Source organism: Mytilus californianus, unplaced genomic scaffold (assembly GCF_021869535.1).
Source record: "Mytilus californianus isolate M0D057914Y unplaced genomic scaffold, xbMytCali1.0.p SCAF_2, whole genome shotgun sequence".
Classification (NCBI taxonomy): domain Eukaryota; kingdom Metazoa; phylum Mollusca; class Bivalvia; order Mytilida; family Mytilidae; genus Mytilus; species Mytilus californianus.
Window position 1 is genome coordinate 9,047,910 of NW_026262668.1, and position 22,279 is coordinate 9,070,188.

The 22,279-nt window shown below is 32.5% G+C and overlaps 1 protein-coding gene across 2 annotated transcripts in view; it reads right to left on the bottom strand.

The window, feature by feature from the left end:
- LOC127727881 (uncharacterized) overlaps window positions 1-12,394 on the bottom strand; it is a 28,614-nt gene extending 16,220 nt beyond the window's left edge. Inside the window, exons 1-2 of one of the 2 annotated variants that reach the window (XM_052235039.1) lie at window positions 12,259-12,389; window positions 1,222-1,328 (exon numbers count right to left, since the gene is read on the bottom strand). The gene's annotated coding sequence lies outside the window, so the exon portion shown is untranslated. Of the gene's footprint in view, window positions 1-1,221; window positions 1,329-12,258 lie in introns of both variants that reach the window. The other variant, XM_052235037.1, reaches the window with a different exon arrangement.
- Window positions 12,395-22,279: the final 9,885 nt, after the last annotated feature.

The following is a 22,279-nucleotide window of genomic DNA, read 5'->3' on the forward strand; positions in this document are numbered from 1 at the left end:
TATCATGAGACATCAATCTGACGTAGTACTACCATGAAATATCAATTCGACGTAGTTGTAACATGATATATTTAACTGACGTAGTATTACCTTGGGCGTTTTATCTGACGCAGTATTACTATAATATATCAGACGAAGTAGAACCATGAAATATTTATCTGACGTAGCGTAACAATGAGATTTTATCTGACGTTGTATAACCATGAGATGTTTATCTGACGTAGTATTACCATTAGATATTTATCTGACGTAGTATTGCCATGAGATATTTATCTGACTATAAGTAGAAACATGAGATATTTATCCAACGTAGTAATACATTGAGATATATGACGTACTATTACCATAAGATAATTATCTGACGTAGCATTACCATGATCTATTTATAATTATTACCATCAAATATAAATCTAAACTAGCAGTAACATGATATATTTATCGGACGTAATATAACATTGAGATATTAATCTGACGTTGTTGTAACATGAGATATTTAACTAACATAATATTACCATGATATATTTATCTGACGTACTATTACCATATTATATTTATCTGACCTAGTATTACATGCGAAATCTATTTGACGTAGTAATACCATGAAGTATCTGATGTGGTCTTACGATAAGATATTTATCTGACGTTGAGTTACCATAAAATATTTTTCTGACGTAATATCTCATGATATACCAATCTGACGTAAAAGTAGAATTAAGAAATAATTCATGGAAGCTATAGATTTGTTGGAAATTTACACATGGCCTGGGCCGTGATATTCGAATGTTATCCTGAGCGTTAACGCGGGACAAAATTAACGAATATCACGGCCCAGGCCATGTGTAAATTTACAACAAATCCATTGCTTCCATGAATTATTTCAATTCTAATAGGACACAATACGGTCATTAAAAAAACTGGAGCGAGGGTGGGTATGCCTTGTGTGTGGCTGTTCTATTTTACTCCCTGTTAGATAAAGCTAAAAATTACCAATAAATCTATAGCTTGCATGAATTATTTCTTAAATAACCGCTTAAAAAATGTGTTTAATTCTTTTAATTCTCAACCCCAACATTTGCCATTTTTAATTTAATTTTTTTTCTCGTAAGCTACCGTCAAATCCACAGTTGTCACAATTTGTAACTAAGGATGCACCATGTTGACTTGCTGAAATCAGTAAATGTGCGAATTATACAATAGAATAGAAAATAAAACAACACCTACCTCAAAACTCCATTTAATGCAATATTGTCCGAATTTGGAGGGTTCACGCAACGGATAAACCTTCTGCTTTTGAGTTTTCATTCATATGACGTCATGTTTTGAAATGACTGAAATGCACCAAAAGCATTAATGGAATTTCGCGGAATTTTATTTTATTTTAATTTTGTACATTTTTTCGAGCTCTAATGCATTTAAGAGATAACTGTATTGTATGAAGCTTTGCGGACGTCGGTAGTTTTACTGTCGCAAATTTAGTTTACCTGGCGACGCGTAGCGGAGACAGGTAAACGGGTATTTGCAACAGTAAAACTACCGATGGACGTCAGCAAATCTTCAAATACAATACAGCTATCTCTATTCTAATGCAAAAACAAGTACATAATTCAATTTCAATCATTAGTATAGTGTAAAATTTTCATTTCCTTAGTTACAGACAAGGAGATAGAGCATTTTACGCTTACTGTCATACTATCAGAACCATTGATACAAAATAATTGCATTAGAATAATTCTTTTTGTTAAGTATCAGAATAAGAATAAAGATTTTGTAGTTGTTTTTTTTTCAATTGCAATTTTTAGTACAGCCATTATTATGTACATCTCCGAGTATGCGCTAAGTATATATCTAGAATTTTATCACGGTGTTGTTTACAAAGCGAAAGAAGCATGTCATATTGAAATGACATATTTATCTGAAATAGTATTATCATGAGATATCAATCTGATGTAGTATTACCATAAAATATTAATTCGACATAGTTGTAACATGAGATATTTTACTGGCGTAATATTACCATGAGCTTTTTATCTGACGCAGTATTACTATAAGATATATGACGTTGTATTGCCATGAGATGTTTATCTGACGTAGTATTACCATGAGATGTTTATCTGACGTAGTATTATCATGAAATATTTATCTGACGTAGTATTACCATGAGATATTTATCTGGAGTAGTAGTAACATGAGATATTTATCTGATGTAGTATTATTTATCTGATGTAGTATTACCATGAGATATTTATCTTACGTAGTATTACCATGAGATGTTTATTTGACGTGGTATTATCATGATATGTTTATCTGACGTAGTATTATCATGAGATATTTATCTGGCGTAGTATTATCATGAGGTGTTTATCTGACGTAGTATTATCATGAGTTATTTATCTGTCGTAGTACTTCCATGATATATTTATCAAGTAGTATTACTAATTCAATATTTTATAAATTTGGTGCATCCTTAGCGCTATTCTTGATTTTCCTTTATTCGGAACTAGAAAAACCGAAAATGAGAAGTTACGATTTTGGTCAAATCAAATGTTCGAATCTAGGTAATTAAATTTAACATTGCAGTTTTTGTTCACAAATAATCTTATATTGATTATAGTCATAAAACGACAGATAATTCAGGTAAAATTGCAAAAAATACGCTAAAAAGGATATTCATACAGTAATTTCATATATTAAGAGCCAAGTAAAATAATTCATGTTGATTTAGCCAATATTCATAAAACAAACATACTCTTTGCCTAGAATACAAAGAATATCAAAATTCTTCCATATGGTGTCGCTTACATGACCTCACAGTCAAATTTTGTCACAAGATTTGCCTTATACTCATTTTTTTTTCTGTAAATCTTTCCTCTGACGCTTTATATACCGTTACGTATGGACTATCAGTCCCCGATGGTATAACCAGCTCAGTAGCCAGTTCTTCGGTACTGGCAGGATTTATAAGAAAGTTTTCTTAAATTGTCTGTTTGTAAAATTTAGAAATTATTAAGGAACTAAGGTTTTAACTCCCTCATACAAAGTTGACCTTAGATGGATTTGGCTATTATTTTTAGGTCCTTTTTGGTCATATAGCTCAATAATGGTGTCATGCAAGTTATAATTTTCTGTAATTTTAGAATTTAAAAGTAATTGTACAGGGCCAAAGAAGACCAAAATTAACCTTTCGTGTTTCGGTAATTAAAAATCATTGGTTTTCAAATATTTGGCTTCCACCGTTCCTGGTAAAATTAAATCCAGAAAAGCACTTCGGACGCATAAACTTCGACAGGGTGTTATTTTCATTTTGTTGCCATGATAATGTCTAAATTAAGATCGTTGAATTTAAGAATTGTATGTTATAAATCATGTCGATATCGACACACTGATTACCAATCTGGTGGTCCCCCATGAACCAACAGTCCACCAGCAGCAAGATCGACCCGGTGCTAGAATATAAGTTAATACCATAGATTTGGTGCGTCCAAAGCCCTTTTCTTGATTTACATTCATAAGGAACGCGTCAACCCATAATTTCGAAAGCCAAGGATGTATAAATACCTGAACCCGTTAGGAGCTATAAAACCAAAACAGATCTAAGTAGCCAAATTCGTCTGAAATCGAATTCTTTATCAAGTTATTAGGTGATGACAGGCATATTTTTAGAGTCACATATACACTGATGTATATATATATATAACTAGGTATACGCCATTTATTTAAACTTCGCTTAAAAAGTCATTTAACATTTTATGTTTTTCATATCCGTCCTAGATACAATGAAATTTATTCATACTTTGTAAATTATAATGAAATTAGTAAACTTTACAAATAAGAAAATAAAATCAACTATAAAGTTTAATTCTGCAGGATCATTAGAGATAATACATTATAGTACATTAAATTACTTCGTTTGAAGGAAAATGTTACCGGAATGCAATCTTTCTCCTATTTGGTTATTGTAATTCCTTTCGACTTTTATTAAGGCTTGTTTTGAATTTCATTTTTGTATATTGATTTCTAATAGAGTGGTACGAATTCTAATGTTCCTGATTATGAGAAATCCAAGATCTACATTCAAAAATCATTAGCCTTTTGATGATAACAAGTATGTCTATTTTTTCAGATCTTATTTGTTTTTATTATATTCCATGATAGTAGTCATTTACCCTGTGACGTACCACGTCTCGCTCCGTTTGGCGACCCCTTTTAGTTCTTTATTCGTCTTGGTTTGTACATTCAAAATGAATTAACGAGTTTTGAATATCGGTAAACTACTATGTTAAAATATACATTAAAATAAAATAAAAAATTATCGTTATTAAATACCTATGACACTAACATTACTTTATAATAATTAAAAGTTTATGAGCTGACAGAACATGCTTAGTCTTGTGCAATAATATTTAAATTCACAACTTATTTGACACCCACAGAGTAAGAAACACAATATTTATGACGGATCTTATCTGACAATAAGTAGGGTTTTTTTATGAACACGTCATACAGTTTATCAAATAACATCATCAGTATTTATTGATAGTCTATAGTATATTCCAAAATACTGTATTTATTGATAGTCTATAGTGTATTCCAAAATACTGTATCACAATGGACTATACAAGATCAAAGTTTTATCATAATAGATATAAGAAGACGTGGTATGAGTGCCAATGAGACAACTCTCTATCCAAGTCACAATTTGTAAAAGTAAACCATTATAGGCCAAAGTATGGCTTTCAACACGGAGCTTGGCTCACACCGAACAGCAAGCTATAAAGGGCCCCCAAAAAATGACTAGTGTAAAACCATTCAAACAGGATAACCAACGGTTTAATCTATATAAAAAACGAGAAACGAGAAACACTTATGAACCACATCAACAAACGACAACCACTGAACATCAGGTTCCTGACGTAGGACAGGTGCAAACAAATGCAGCGGGTTTAAACGTTTAAATAGGCGCCAACTTTCATCCTACCTGAAACAATAGTGTAACATCACAACATAGAAAGACACACTATAAAATATCAATTGAAATGGCTTAACTCAATCAAAAGACATATTAACAAAAACAAGTGAACATACACTGAACGAATAAATTTGATCTATGACACAATGTAAATACAAAATTAATAAAACAAGGGGGTTAGATTAAAACAGTACCAGAAAGACAACCATAAGGCCACACCAATTTGATTTTTAGTTCTTCGGACAAAAGCTCCAAAAAATATGGGGCGAGCGAGCGAAATTTTTTTGATTGTATTTATTTCTTGAAAATGAGTTTTGTTGAGGCGGGTGCTCTACAAGTGGAGCGAGCGGCATATCATTTTTTTTTAAATTGTGCGATTTAGAATTTTATGTACATGTAAAACTGGTTACTTCAAAGAAAAAGGAAGATAAACATGCTCTTATGTATATAATTTGATGTATTTGTGCCTGTAGTACAGTCTGTACCATACACAACTTTCTGGTTCGCTTTGGTTTAGTATACCTTTGATTATTTTCGTCAAATAAGCTTTGACTGTGTGAATTTTCATTAAAAATTAAATTCATACATGCGTATATATTAAGGAAGCATAGCAGATGCAGTTTAGCAAGAGGAATTATGTTAGTGAGGTAAATTTAAATGAAATGTGTTGAATACAATTAAAATATGTGTATGTATTCAAAAAATTGCCCTAGAAAAATATTAATTATCTTTTGATATAGTTGTTTTTATTATATGGTAATGATTGTTTATTGGCTGCTTGACATCCAGTTGGAACTATTTATCCATAATAGGATCAACATAATGAGTAAGGTGAATAGTTCAACAACATCCTCAGTAAGATGGTTATAGGAAAAAGTATTTTGCTAAGTCAGAATAATGCATGTGAATGTGGTTTATAACGGTATTTTAAGGGAATGTTTTAATAAATTGAGATCTACATGCATAGCAATATAACCATCTTACTGAGGATGTTGTTGACATTCACATGCATTATTCTGACTTAGCAAAATACTTTTTCCTTTTGCCCCTGAAACCTGCAATATATTTCAAACTGTAAGTGGTTGCACCAATAACACATCCCTAATTATTATTAGCATGCCAATCCCAATACCACCACTTTGGTCTCGAACGTTGGAACTCTTAGATTTTCCCTTACAAAAGAGTTCTGATTGCATGTCAATAGACTAATAAGGGGATATGAGGTTTTCATCAAAATAAGATTAATCTGTCATTTTTTAAAAACTCATGTTAATTTAATATTAATTTCATCCAAGACAGATATTTCTTTCTATGTCAGTTGTAGTCCGCGATTACTCTGACGTCCAATGGCTGTTTTGAAGGACAAGCTGGGGCCGTGGGACAACAGCGCCCCATCTTGTCTTGCAAAACAGCCTTTGGACGTCAGAGTAATCTCGGACTATGTCTGTTGAAACAATGACCGGGGATGAACCTTAGTTCTAACTTCTAACAAGTATTGATGTGATCGTGGTCACCTGACGAAAGATTTTTTATTTTTGTCTCCTAGAACAGGTCTTCATAGGTAAAACGAAACGCGTTTAAAATAACTGTGTGTTTAATAACTACTTGTCCTCGGCAATGATTTGACACAACTTCATGTTGGCATCCCGATTTTTGACCTTTTATTTACAAATCGATTTATCACACGTGCGTTTGAATCGATCGGAACAATATATGCACAAGAAAAACGTCTAAAAGAAAAAAAAATGTCTAGGATAAACTAATTTTGGAGCGGCATGCGGAATAAGTCAGAATAATGCATGTGAATGTGGTTTATAACGGTATTTTAAGGGAATGTTTTAATAAATTGAGATCTACATGCATAGCAATATAACCATCTTACTGAGGATGTTGTTGAACTATTCACCTTACTCATTATGTTGATCCTATTATGGATAAATAGTTCCAACTGGATGTCAAGCAGCAAATAAACAATCATTACCATATAATAAAAACAACTATATCAAAAGATAATTAATATTTTTCTAGGGCAATTTTTTGAATACATACACATATTTTAATTGTATTCAACACATTTCATTTAAATTTACCTCACTAACATAATTCCTCTTGCTAAACTGCATCTGCTATGCTTCCTTAATATATACGCATGTATGAATTTAATTTTTAATGAAAATTCACGCAGTCAAAGCTTATTTGACGAAAATAATCAAAAGTATACTAAACCAAAGCGAACCAGAAAGTTGGGTATGGTACAGATTGTACTACAGGCACAAATACATCAAATTATATGAATAAGAGCATGTTTATTATCCTTTTTCTTTGAAGTAACCAGTTTTACATGTACATAAAATTCTAAATCGCACAATTTAAAAAAAAATGTTATACCGCTCGCTCCACTTGTAGAGCACCCGCCTCAACAAAACTCATTTTCAAGAAATAAATACAATAAAAAAAAATTCGCTCGCTCGCCCCATATTTTTTGGAGCTTTTGTCCGAAGAACTAAAAATCAAATTGGTGTGGCCTAATAATTTTTTTTTATTGAAAAGTCAATTTCTCTAAAACAGGTGCGGGAAAATCCAAAGAACTATTAATCAAATTGGTGTGGCCTTTAACCGTGGACAAAATGTCACTAAATAAAATAACGTACACAGGTAAATAAAAATAATTTTGTTGAATGGTATCCATAGAGTACGGAAATAATTTTTACAAAAAATAATTTTGTTGTTACTAGTACGAGAACAAAAGTGAAAATATATCGTAATACTAAACACTTATCAAAGTGATATATATTAAAAATAGTGAGCTAGATATAACACTGAATAAGTAAACATTAAATAACAAAAATACACAAATTGTATCAACAGGTCAAATTAAGACAACGGTCGTAAAAATAGAAGAAAATCAGCAATGAAAAATGAAGAGAGAGAGAGAGAGAGAGAGAGAGAGAGAGAGAGAGAGAGAGAGAGATTCAAATACAATATTAATTGTGTGTGAGAGAGGGAGCGAAAGATAAACATTGACGTTTTTACACTAAATTCATTGGAAGTTGGATGTGTATTGATTGATATTTTAGTCTTAGATACATGATTTTTTATTGGTTGTTGTTGGCTTTGAACTAGATTTCAGTAACTGGGAGTACTCCCAGATCTGTATTTTGTGTCTTTTGTGATTGGTTAGTTGTTATTGTGCTTTGTATCGATCTGCTTGGGGAAGCCTTTTTCAACTTATTTTTATAGTTTTTTTGTTGTTGCTGTATATCATTTTTTTGTTGTTGATTGTTTTGTACATAATAAATCAAGCCGTTAGTCATTTGAACTGTTTTACATTTGTCATTTGGGGGCCTTTATATAGCTTGCTATATGATGTACGGGTTTTCATCATTGTTGAAGGCCGTACGCTGACCTATACTTGCTAACCTTCTACGTCATTTGGTCTCTGGTGGAGAGTTGTCTTATACCACATCTTCATATTTTCAAATTTTAACAAGTTTTTTTGCGCGAGTCCCACGATGACACTGTCATGTTAATTCTATGAACGCAATGATAAATATCAGTAACTTATTCGATGTGTATCTTCAAAACTAAAAATTCAAATGGAGTTGTTCAAGACGGATGCTACTAGAGGACTTGAGCTTATCCCCAGTTCAATGTGCTTTATGTTTATATTTCTTTTCTTGTACCGTTCTGTACAAATAAGGAGATGTGGTATAACCTATTACCATATGAATACAAGGGACCTCAACATCGTTCAAGACCGAGATATTATAATCTTTTAGAAAAAAAGGCCCTAATATCGTCCACCGTCGAAAATAAATTGAGAATAGTGTCGTCAGGTTATCAAAGATGCTACTTCATCCTATTGTAGAAAATGTTGTAAACGGGAGAAATATGACAAAAAGTCACTTGATTCCTATTTAAATAAATGTCTGAATATTGTTGACATTCGCATATCACATTTCGAAAATAATTTAGAAACGAATAAAAAAGTAAGTAATACGCCCATTTCTAGGATTAAAAACAAAATTCAAGTACTCGCAAACCGTTTTGTGTTCGTACCGGCCGACAAAGCAGCCAACAATGTGGTGGTGGTATGACGTTAATACTACACGAAAGTCCTTAAGAATGAAATTATACATTCAACTACATTCAAGGCCGTACGCTCAACAGAGAGTCATATAGTGTGTAATTATGTCACTACCACAGCTAAGCTTAAGGCCTATTCTGAACATTTGAAGGTCTCCATTATGTATTAGTTACCTAAACTACACAAAAAAACAGTAAATATCGTTTCATCTCGGCCTTTAGTAAGTGTTCTACTACTAATATTTCAGTGCTTTTAACGAGTTCCTTAACTATTATCATAGAACTTATCATTAATTTTTGTAATATAATAAAACAAAGTGGAATTAACGATTTTTGGAGTGAAAAAAATTTGTTGGATTCTTTAGATGAATTACGTTCTTTTGACGGTCCTTTGATTCGGTTGACAGTTTTGACTTTCCATTTTTTATACTACATTTCCAAACAATCTTATCAAACAAAAGTTTTTCTATTTAATTAAATTGTCGTTTGATAAATCTGATTGCAAATTTATTTTCTGCAACTCACATAAAGCCTTTTTCTCAAATGAGAAAGGTAAATATGCTAGATATACTAACTGGAGGTGTTATTAGATGATTAAAGCCGTAAATATTCTCCTCGGCAACATTTATGTACGCTTCGGCAATAAAGTTTACCGACAGGTTGTAGGTATTCCTATGGGCACCAATTATTCCCCTTTAATAGCAGACTTGTTCCTGTACTGTTATGAATCACAGTTTATGGCCAAACTCAGTAAGGAACCGTCTAAATTCTATTTAATTGAGAAATCCAACAACACTTATCGTTATCTTGATGATATTTTTTCGTTAAATAATCAATAATTCTCTAAATATACTACCGAAATTAACCCAATTTGAAAGGAGCATACTTTAGATAAATCAATTATTAGCATCAATAACTGTCTTTTCCTAGATTTAGATATTCCAGTTTACACCAGAAACTCTACTAAAAAAATTACGACTTAATGGATGATTTTTCTTTCCCTATTGTTAAATTTTCGTTTTTTTGGATGGTGATGTTCCTTTGGCACCGTTTAGGGTGTTTATATATCCCAACTCGTTTGCTATGCCCCCGTTTGTAGTGATGTTTTGGATTTCAATGAGTGTTACATATGTATTACTGGTAAATTATTAAGACAGGGATTTCGTTACCACATATTACTTAAAACCTTTACTGAATTCTTACGGTGATGTTGTTTACCGAGCCCGGAAATTAAGACACGATCCAGGTAAACTTATCAATCCATTAAATAAACTCATTCTAAAAGGTTACCAATTCAACACTGTAATTAGATCTTTGAATTTTGTTTTTATTGGTATAAATATTGATTTTGTTATCAGTAAATTAAAACCATACTAAATATTATTGTTATACAAATATGCAATTTCACGGTACTACAATCTGTTGATAAAATTGAGAATGGAAATGGGGAATGTGTCAAAGAGACAACAATCCGACCAAAGGGAAGAAAACAGCCGAAGGCCACCAATGGGTCTTCAACACAGCGAGAAAATCCCGCACCCGGAGGCGGGCTTCAGCTGGCCCCTAAACAAAATACCTATGTACCCTATATTTTGGCATTGCACAAGGTCATGTGTTTTCTCCGACTGTTAATGACGTCCTTACACTAAATCCATTGGATGTTGGATGTGTACTGATTGATATTTTAGTCTTAGATTCATGATTTTTTTATTAGTTGTTATTGGCTTTGAACTAGCTGACAGTAACTGCGAGTACTCTTAGATCTGTTCTCTGTGTTGTTAGGGATGTACATGTATTAATACCCTGCCACGTCCGGTTTGTGTTTTTGTTAGATGTTTTTCTGCTTTGTATCGATCTGATGAGTTGAGCCCTTTCCAACTGATTGTTATAGTTTGTTCTTATATTGTGCTGTAACACCACTGATCAAGGTTAGGGGAGGGTTGAGCGCTCACAAACATGTTGAGCCCCGCCACATTATTTGTGCCTGTCCCAAGTCAGGGGTCTGTAGTTCAGTGGTTGTCGTTGAACCATGTCTGTTGTTTTTGTTTTCGTAAATTGTTTCGTTTAAATTATATAACTAAATTAGCTTTCTCCATTAAATTGTTTCATATTTTTCATGTCGGGACCGTTTGTAGCCGACTATACGGTATGGGGTTTTCTCATTATTGAAGGCCGTATGGTTGCCTTTAATTACTTACATCCACTTCATTTGAACTTTGGTGAATAGTTGTCTCATTGGCAATCATATCACATCTCCTTATTTTTATATGATTGCAAATAAGACAACTATCCACCAGAGTTAAAATTAAGTGGATGTGACCTGTTTTATGTTCTTTCCATGTTTTCTTTTTTTATTTGGTCATAGCGTTGTCTTACTTCGACGTATGGTTTTTGGGCAATATTTTTTTTGGATACTCAAATAAAAGGAATGGAAATCATCCATGCATAAATTTCAAACCATATTTTTCATGTTTTCTTTTGTTGTAAAAATAAGAATTAAGGTGTGGTATAATTGCCAATGAGACAATTCTCAATCCGAGACCAAATGCCGTACACGTTAACAACTAGAGATCACAGTACATCCTTTTGAATTGAGCAAATCATACCGCATAATAGCTATAAAAGGCCCCGAAATGACAAATAAAAAACAATTCAAACGAGAAAACTAACGGCCTGATTTATGTATATGTATAATATATGTGGCGGGGTTAAACATGTTTGCTAGCGCCAAACCCTCCCCTAACTTGGGACAGTGGTGTAACAGTACAACATAAGAACAAACTATAAAAATCAATAGTAAAGGGTCGATACAGAGCACACAAAAACTAATAAAAACTCAAAAGGCAAAAAAAAAAAAAACGATCTGAGAGTACTCGCAGTTACTGAAAGCTAGTTCAATGCCACTAACAACTAATAAAATATCATGTATTTAAGACTAAATCAATTAATACATATCCAACATCCAATGGATTAAGTATAAAAACGTCACTAACAGTCAGAGAAAAACATGAGCTTGCTCTTTTAAAAGCAGCATTTTATAGTTTCAGTTCTTTTTACAAATTCTATCAAAATATCTCTTATACAATATTTCACAAAAACATAACAGATATATCATAAATTTAACTCTTTCTACGAATTGCATAAACAAATCTGAAATATCATATTCGACAAAAAAAATGACAAATGTTGATAAAATATGTACATACCTATCATAATATGCACGACTATATTCGTTAAAAAACAGATTGACTTCAGATAAACCTGTTCCGTTAACACAGCTATTTAATCCTGATAGAAAATTGCCCCTTTCAACATGTCATCGTCTCCGAAACAGGATATTTAAACATATTATACATGTTAAATGCCCAACAAAATAATAAAATTGTTAAAATACGAAAAATAATAAACGAAAATGTGCTATAAAACGTATACCATGTCGTAATAAGAATTCATGTCCATTATTTACCAAATTTTAAAATCTTATATTTTAATACTGCAAAAGAAATCTGTAGAAACACATTGTACATGTACCAACCTTGATTGCAATTTTTGTTTAGTCTTGCATTATCGTAAGGTTGGTATTGTTATATTTCAGTTTTCCATGTATGTTTTATTTCCGTGTTTTATGTATGTTTTATTTCCGTTTTCTGTGTATCTTTAATTTCCGTTTTCCATAGATATAAGAAGATGTGGTATGAGTGCCAATGAGACAACTCTCCATCCAAGTCAAAATTTATAAAAGTAAACCATTATAGGTCAAAGTACGGTCTTCAACACGGAGCCTTGGCTCACACCGAATAGCAAGCTATAAAGAGCCCCCAAAATAACTAGTGTAAAACCACTCAAACGGGAAAACCAACCGTCTAATCTATATAAAAAACGAGAAACGAGAAACATGTATGTTTTATTATTTTTTAATTTCAGTTTTCTATGTTTGTTTCATTTCAGTTTTCTGTGTATGTTTTATTTCAGTTTTCTATGTATGTTTTATTTCAGTTTTCTGTATGTTTTATTTTAGTTTTCCATGTATGTTTTATTTCAGTTTTCCAATTACAAATATATTTTTAATTTCAGTTTTGTATGTACGTGTGCTTATAGTTTTCCATATAAGTTTTATTTCAGTAGATGCGATCAACATAGTCACCAAATTTTGAATAATTTAGTGAGAGAACATCATCTATATAGCGGAAAGTAAAGTTAAAGGATACTGCTAACTTCTTTTCTTTCTTCCTAAGAAGTTCCTGTATGAAGTCAGCCTCATATGAATAAAGGGACAAGTCGGCACAGTTTGTTCCCATGGGAATGCCGATTGTTTGTTGAAAAACACGTCCTCCAAACGTAACAAATATGTTGTTAATCAAGAAATCAAGCATCTTGATAATGTCAGTCACTCCAGTAGTACGGAATACACATTGCAAGACTACAAATGCTGTGTATCTTCTAGAGTGTAAATGTGGTAAACAGTATGTTGGTAAGTCAGAACAGCCATTTCACAAACGTATGAACGGCCACTGTAATATCTTCGCTAACCAAGGATTAAAATCCAGCCGAGGGGACGGGATCGTAACCCTTGGCTAGCGAAGATGCCATCGTAGGACTATGAATGCAAATAAAGGCAACAGTAGTATACCGGTGTTCAAAAGTCATAAATCGATTGAGAGAAAACAAATCCGGGTTACAAACTAAAACCGAGGAAAACGCATCAACTTTTTTTGATAACAACTGCCATATTCCTGACTTGGTACAGGATATTTCAAGAAAAAAATGTGAGTTGAACCTGGTTTTATGGCTAGCCAAACCTCCCGCTCATATGACAATGTTCAAAAATATTGCTAAAATGACAACACTACGTGGCAGAAATACAGCACATTCACAAACAAGAACACTCATCACAGAGAAACGCACAAACAAATAATATAATAGTCGACACAACATGCAAACCGCAGAACAACAACAAACATCTTCCATCAACGACAGACACCACAAACAGTGACTCACTTACGTAACGAACATGCAATCTCGAACTTTATACAATTATTTTCACAATACCAGTCCAAACAATTTTCATGACAATGATGGTATTGAAAGGCAATTTTATGATTATTTGGACTACAAACGATGAGACATAATACATTATCCAACCGAAACCATAACATAAACATCAAAAATAAATATATGAATGTTGGATGTACAAAATACCGAGACACGTCGTATAGCAAAGCAAATTCACACTCGGTATAACAGTCATATTCGGGAATAGGTCACGTTAAGTACTTAACAGACAGACGACATAGATGTTAAACCACAATCTAAGACGTGGTAAAAATGTCATTAGTTAGTTTAGACACAGACAAGCCAGACCTTCTTCTTAGTCGACATTTGAGATCCCCTGGCCACACTAAGGCAGATCTCATTCGACTGACCATTTCCACATAAACCACAACACTGCTTGGTCTAAGGGAACGACCATTTAACTTCACGGGGGGTGGGGGGGGGGGGGTTATGGATTTTTTCCTCCTAAAAAATATTCTGATCCCCAATTTTCATGAAAAAATATATTGTGGCCTTCAGATGACAAAAAAAAAATATTCTGAATCCAAATTTTCCCCATACCTTATAGTGCTAAATTTTGTAAAAAGTAATTTGATTGATAGCGTCGAAAAACTAAAAAAAAATCTGTCTCAGACAAAAAACCATAACATCCCCCCCCCCTCCCCCCCCTTTTGAAGTTAAATACGCAGACTCTGTTGTAATTACTTAACCTTAGTTAAATTTTAATTTTAGTATTATATCATTTCAAATCAGTCAGTGCTATGCATTGGGAATATATTTCTACGCAGTCTCTGTTGTAATAACTTAACTTTCGTCACCTGTGAAATTTTAGAATTGCTTCAGTTCATATCGTACATTACTGTTCTTTTCAGAAGCATATTTATGCAGTCTCTGTTGTAAATACTTAACTTGCGTCATTTTTTAAACTTTAGCATTATACAAGCGTTGTTCGGTTATTAATTGTATAACTGTAAAGATTGTTTTAGTTAAATCAGAATAGATTGATATGATTCATTTTACATCATCATAATCATACTAATGAAGGATGTCTGTTATCCGAAATATTTATAGATACTTATATCCAATGTTTCCTTTTTTTAATATTGGTGTTGTTTTGCACAATTTTTTAGGCGTTTATATATGGCTTGTTCCATGTACAGTTGTCGTTTAGCAAGAAAGTAGGCAACACTTTTGATGACAAAGCACGAAAAAGGAAAATACGAAGTCGTCAAGGTGTCAGACCACCAATTACTCCCTCCAATTTAGAACGTATGTAAAAGTAGCCCTACTCTGACACAAAATAGTGCTTTTGATGTCATTGTTTACTTAAACTAACTAACAAATTTGCAGAAATGTAACTTTTGTTGAAAGAGAAACATATTTAGACCATTTTGAGCCAAAATTCACTTGTCTATGAGTTTGCATTAAAAATTCAGGATTAATGCGCTTCATTGTATACTAATTAAAGATTTCCAGAAAACCAGGGGTTATTTTTGGAGTACCTCTTTTCAAAGGTCAGTTTTTTCTTAGAAGATTTTAAAGGTACGTTGAAAATTGGCATGTAGAAAGCTGATACATGTAAAATTCAGGATATACCTGGTTTCTATGAAGTTAAACTAAAGGTAAAATATTTAGAAAGCTGTGAAAATTGCAAAATTTGGTTGAACAGATAGGAATTTTTAATTGGTGGTCTGACACCTCAACCACACTCATCTTGGAGCAGAAGGATCATTAAGAGACTCATAAATCTAAGGGCTTTCGTTTCAAAACTGCTCATAAGATAGTAATTATACTTAGTATGGTACTGATTTATATGTAAATTTAAACAACTAACTTGTAGCTTGAAATGACGTTATTTAAGAAACACTTATGTTGAGACGTGGAAACTACACCAGGAAGGAAATGCCAGTTATCTTTCTTTGCACAGAATAGCCTGCAGACTTCTTTTAATGTTAATATCCAAATATATCAAATTTTGAAGTTTATTTTTCCTCAATTAGTTTTGGATATTTACTTTTGCCGAACGCTGTAATGATATAATATTTCAACGATGATGTAATGAATTTTACAAGTACACATTGATAGTTTTGTTTTTCTTCGTTTCTCGCTTTTTTCCTATGGAATTATCAGATTTTATTAAACTTGATTTTTAGCTGACCTGGCCCAAAGGGTCAAGAGAGCTTTTCTCATCACTTGGCGTCCGTCGTCCGTCGTCCTTTGTCGTCGTCGTCCATTAACTTTAACAAAAATCTTCTCTGAAACTACTGGATCAAATTTAACCAAACGTGGCCACAAACATCATTGGGATATCTAGTTTAAAAAATGTGTCCGCCGGTGAACCCGCCTACCAACCATGATGGCCGACATGGCTAAACATAGAACACAGGGGTAAAATGCAAGTTTTGTCTATTATTTTGAAAACCGTTATGGATAGAGAAAATCTGACAGGGGCAAAAATGTCCATATATGTCAAAACTTTCAAACGACTTCTTATAAGAGTTATTGCCCTTAAATGACAAGTTTTAACTTTTTTTTCTTTCATTTTTGAAATTATAATAGATAGAGAGAAACTTCAAATTGCAAAAATGATCAGCAAGACAAGTTCTACAAATCAGTCTAATATGATCGAAATCGTCAGTCGACTCCTTATTAGAGCTATTGCCCTTTGATGACGATTTTTACCATTTTTTTGCGTTATAGCCTTATATCTTAAAAGTTATAAGAGAGAGATAGAAACTTAAATAAGCAAAAACGATCAGCAAGACAAGATCTATAAGACTAGGAGGAAATCGTCCGACGACTCCTTATTAGAGTTATTGCCCTTTAATGAAGATTTTTACCATTTTTTTTGCGTTGAATTAATTATATGCCTTACATGATGAAATTATAATAGACACTTTAAATCACAAAAACGATCAGCAAGGTAAGATCTACTAACAAGTTAAATTTTGTCGATATAGTTATTAGACTGTCACTCTTTATAGGAGTGATTGCCCTTAAATGAGGATTTTGTTTACCCTCTTTTGTGTTTAGGGCAAAAACTAAAGAAGATAGAGAGAAACTAAACAGACTAAATGATCAGAAAGGCAAGATCAACAAAACAGAGATTTTTGTCATAAATTCTATTCTCGTCTACAATGTTGGAGAGTGTCCTTTGTTGAATATGCTCATAGACCAAGGTGAGCGACACAGGCTCTTTAGAGTCTCTAGTTGATTGTTTCTATTGTATTTTTTTGCCTGTTTTATACACTAAAAATGCCTACGTAAATATGAGTTTTGATATACTTTTATTCTTACACTCAGAGAAATTTATATTGAAAGTAAGATTTCCTGGTTATATGGGGACGAAGTCCACAATTACAGTAGAAAAATCAATAAAAAAAAAGAAAACGAAAAACAAAAAGAACAAAAAATAAATTCAATCTACTAATGAACTCAAAATCGTTAACTTTTTTTTTTCTAACTTTTTTTATTTCCCGCATCTGCGCAGAAATCTTTTCAGGTATCGTTTATCTCGGGATTTGAGTAAAATATTATGGGGACGTGCCTTATAAGATCTTATAACACTAAGCAAATCAATAAAACTAAAAATCAATATAAAAATCAACATACTAATGAAATCATAGCGTTTCTTTGTTTACATTGAAAATGACGTCACAACTAAAATCCCTAACAACAGGACCAACATCGGAAACGTTTCCGTATTTCCGTTTCTTTTTTAACAGATTCTGAAGTTAAATTATGCTTGAATTTAAAAAATAATGCATACAGACTTCGTCCCCTTTCACAGGTAACGCCTGCCTCATATTAGTTCTTAAAAATGAGAAAAGAGGTTACAGAACATCTTAACATTTTTCAACACAAGATATTATGTGTTTACAAAAAAGTGCACCATCTACATTAATCTTGAAAGAGTGTCAGTGATTATTCATTATCAACCCTTTCTTATTACTGCAAAACTTGACGCAGAAAGTTGATGAAAACAAACAAAAATTCCTTTAAATATATAAGTTAAATTATTATCATAACATATAATCGAGACTAAACCAAATTTAAAAGTCTCGAAAAAAGTCTTATTTTGTTTGTTGTTTTCTTTTTACGTGTTGTCAAAAAAACGTGGAATGGTTGTGCTGTTTCACGAAAATACCATTTCTAGATACTTTTAAAATAGTAAGAATAATTCCCAATACTTCTTTTGTAGAAAAGATCGTAGATGAACTCGTTATATCAAGCTGGTACTGAATATCCAATAGTTCTTTTGTAGAAAAGATCGTAGATGAACTCGTTATATCAAGCTGGTACTGAATATCCTATAGTTCTTTTGTAGAAAAGATCGTAGATGAACTCGTTATATAAAGCTGGTACTGAATATCCCATACTTCTTTTCTTATTTCTTAATTACACAAGTGTAAAATGACAGTTTCAAATATGTTCATTCTGACAAAGAGCACTCTTACATATATTGTTACTCTATAAGCTTCTGGAATGCTAATCTATATTTAAAATTGGTGGCTTAGTACCACTGTTCATTTGATGATCAGTTTGTGTCTGTTGGTGGTAACTCCAGGAATATTCATAAAGATCGATTGAAACATCATTTTCTATACATTTCAAAGTGGCATGTAGATATTATGATTTCTCTCCATTTTCCCGTCGTCTTAATAAAATCCAGATGTCCCATTATGTTTCTGAGGACTGAAATTATCCTATTGGTCTCTTCTAGAACAAATGCACAGGACTAGACAGGCAAACTTGTTAAAAGTCTAGGTTTGCTTGCATTAAGATACAGTCATTGCTATTCCGATTGGGGGTAACAGTAAATTCTCCGGGTTTTATCTTTTTGCAAGTTAATTCTTTTATCAATCACATTTTATGGCTTGGCTTCATAAAGACCCAATGAAACAGTATTTGATACCACGTAGATATTACAAACTATTCTTTTTTGAAGACTAAAATGGAAATGAAAATCAAATGACAATCATTAACGGGTTTGTGGACTATAGGGGTGGGGATGCCCTCTGTGATGAAATGTCCACCAGCACATTATTTAAGACTGAAAAATTATATTTGCGACCTAAATGGGTGCAATAAAATCCTTAAGGACTTTCACCTCGCCGCAAGCTCAGTGAAGTTGAAGAGAGATATCAGTAAAGTAGGAGACAGATATTTTTGAAAGATTTGAAAGTCACTTGATACGCTTTGCAAACTCCATAAAATTAGATAATCTTGGAATACGTTATTTTTGTTTGACAGACTTGTACTATATCTTTGGTGAGTTTATTATTTAACGAGATATGAAATATATAGATTATGTCACTGCATCGAGTGTGAAAAGTTATTGCTTCTATCGGGACAATTCGATTTTTACATCGGATGTGACCTTAAGAGGTCATACCGGTGTTATGTTGCCGCAGAAATTTCTGCACACGTCCCTTGCGCTTTTGACTGATAACCGAACGTATTTCGTATAAATACGCGGATATTATCGAGTGCAAAATAACATTTCTTATCGCTTGTTATAAATTCATTTCTTCAATGAATACTCATGAAAATATTTTTTAAGAACATAAATGAATAAAATGAAAATGTTTTGTCGTGAGAAATATATATAAAAGTAAAAAAATCATTAATATCTATGCTCACGTACCGAAAAATTGTGTTTGCGGATGAATATGTCATTTATATCATGTGTATTGAATAATTGTAAGGTGTACATATCTGTCTGGCAGGTATCATATTACCGCCTGTCATTTATTCATCATCCAACATAACTTGCGGTCATCCGATGTTCAATACTTCAATACTTTGATTAAATTTTGATACACGAGGCTTAACGAGAACGTTAACACTATGTTGTTAAAGTTAACGTAGACGCTCATTTCAGTTCGAACGAACATGTTTCTCTAATCACGCTTGAACAAATAGACGGATTTGTATGTTCTCTTTAGATTCGATTCGCATGTTTCATGCGTATTTAAATCTGAAATTATGCTAGTCTGAAATTACATAATATCCTAATTCTATTTAATGTATGCAATTCAACACAATTTAAAACTGACAAAGTGATGCCCCAACACTCCACTCTGAAGTAACTTCATTATGACAAAGTCTATGTAGGACTTTCTTTGAGATATTATTGTGTCTGGGAGACACAAATGATGCCCCCGCAGATGCAAAGTGTTATTTCAAAATACACAAAGTTGAGCAAGGGAGCACATAGGTTTATGTTTCACTGTAGGAGGAGTTATCCTGAAACGCTATGCACCTCTTATGCAAGTATATACTCCAAAAATGACAAAGTTCAACTATCTCCCAAAAGAGCAAATATTAATAAAAATCAAAACCCTGACCAAATGCACACTTTCAATATATGTACAAACAGACATCAAAGTGAAAACTTCCTGGCATTCAAACTGAAAGAGGAGTTATGCGGAATAACTATATACCCATAATGGGACGGACGGACAGGGGTAAAACAATATAGCCAAAACTTTTAGTTGCGAGGGCATACAAAAAATTAAATGAATCAATATTGTATTGGTAATTTTGCAAATATTAAGTGATATAATGAGCAATGTAAAAGTAAAAACAAACAGCACTGAAAAATATAATATATATATAGGGATCTAAAACAAACATTTCATTAGCTTGCATACGATGTTTTCTTTTCTATGATTTTATTCTCTTTAGATTAGTTTCCATGTTTATAGAACATGTAATGTGGGACTGTTTTGAAAAATGATTGTAATTAATATACAAAAGAGTACAGAGAACTTATTATATTATTGTCAGTTTAAAAAGCTATTTCAATATTTCTTTCGAGATATGGAGAATTAAGTATGCCCGTAGTTGGTAAAGCTAGTCCAATATTGATGTTCTCAAGTTTTTAAAATACGGCACATAAAGCAACGATGATGGCATATATGATGGCCAACCGATGGTATATTTTCTTTCGATTGAAGAATGATTTTTAAAAAGCGTACATAGAATTCTGTCCCTACCGTTGATGTGGTGAATTTCCCCCTTAAGCCCCGTTTTGTTTCTCCAATATAGCTTAAAAAATGAAAACAACACGTTATAAATTACATGCGTCCGAAGCGCTTTTCTGGATTTACCTTCATTCCTGAACGCTCAAAGCCGAATATTTGAAAGCCAAGGATGTATAAGGACCGAAAACGTTGAAGATCTATACACCAAAAAGGACCTAAAAAATAGCCAAATCAATCTAAGGCTAACTTTGCCTGAGGGAGTTGAAACCTTAGTTTCAGAATAATTTCAAAATTTATAAACGGACAATTTTAGAGAGTTTGTTATAAATCATGTCAGTACCGAAGTACTGACTACTGAGCTGATGATACCCTCGGGGACTGATAGTCCACCAACAGAGGTATCGACTCAGTGCTGTCAAAAAATGAAAGCTGCACATGAAAATATCATAAATCATGATTAAAATGTTACATGTTTGTATACATGGTATACTAAATATGCTGAAGGGGCTCAAACGTGTACAGTTAATTAAAGTGTGTTTGATCTTCTAACTGTTAATGGTATACAACTTCATTAAGTAATTGCATTCAATTTTGCCGCAAATAATTCAAGATGTACTTCTTGTCGGTTAGAAAATAATTGATAAAATTAAGGTTTATTATATATTTTCGGCTGATATTTAATGCCTTATTACGTTTTCCTTATTACTATTTTTATGACATCTATGACAAAATCTTTAGACTAGAACAAACTATGTAACTTAACACAAGGGACTAAAATGCTTTTAGATCAATTAAAAATCGAAATACAAACGAGATTTTATCTATTTTATAATCATATCGTTTCTCCTTTATTTATTTTTGTGGTTTAATTTAATTTTCAAAATAAAAGCAAAGAATGAATTATGGAAGTAAACAAATACGAAAAACGTCAAAAATATGTTGACTTTAAGTGTAAAAATAAACGAAAGTACCTATCCATCAATATAACTAAAACGTATGCTTTAAAGGAATTGACAAGGTCAATAACACAATGAGGTCTTTGATCTGAAATCCTGATCGTTTTATGAAGGACAAGACTTTCACTATGCATGTTCGATTTACAGAGTAAAATAATTACAGAACGTTATAAGGACATAATACCATTTACCGTTTAGAAGCAAAATTCATTTACAATTATGTTATATGT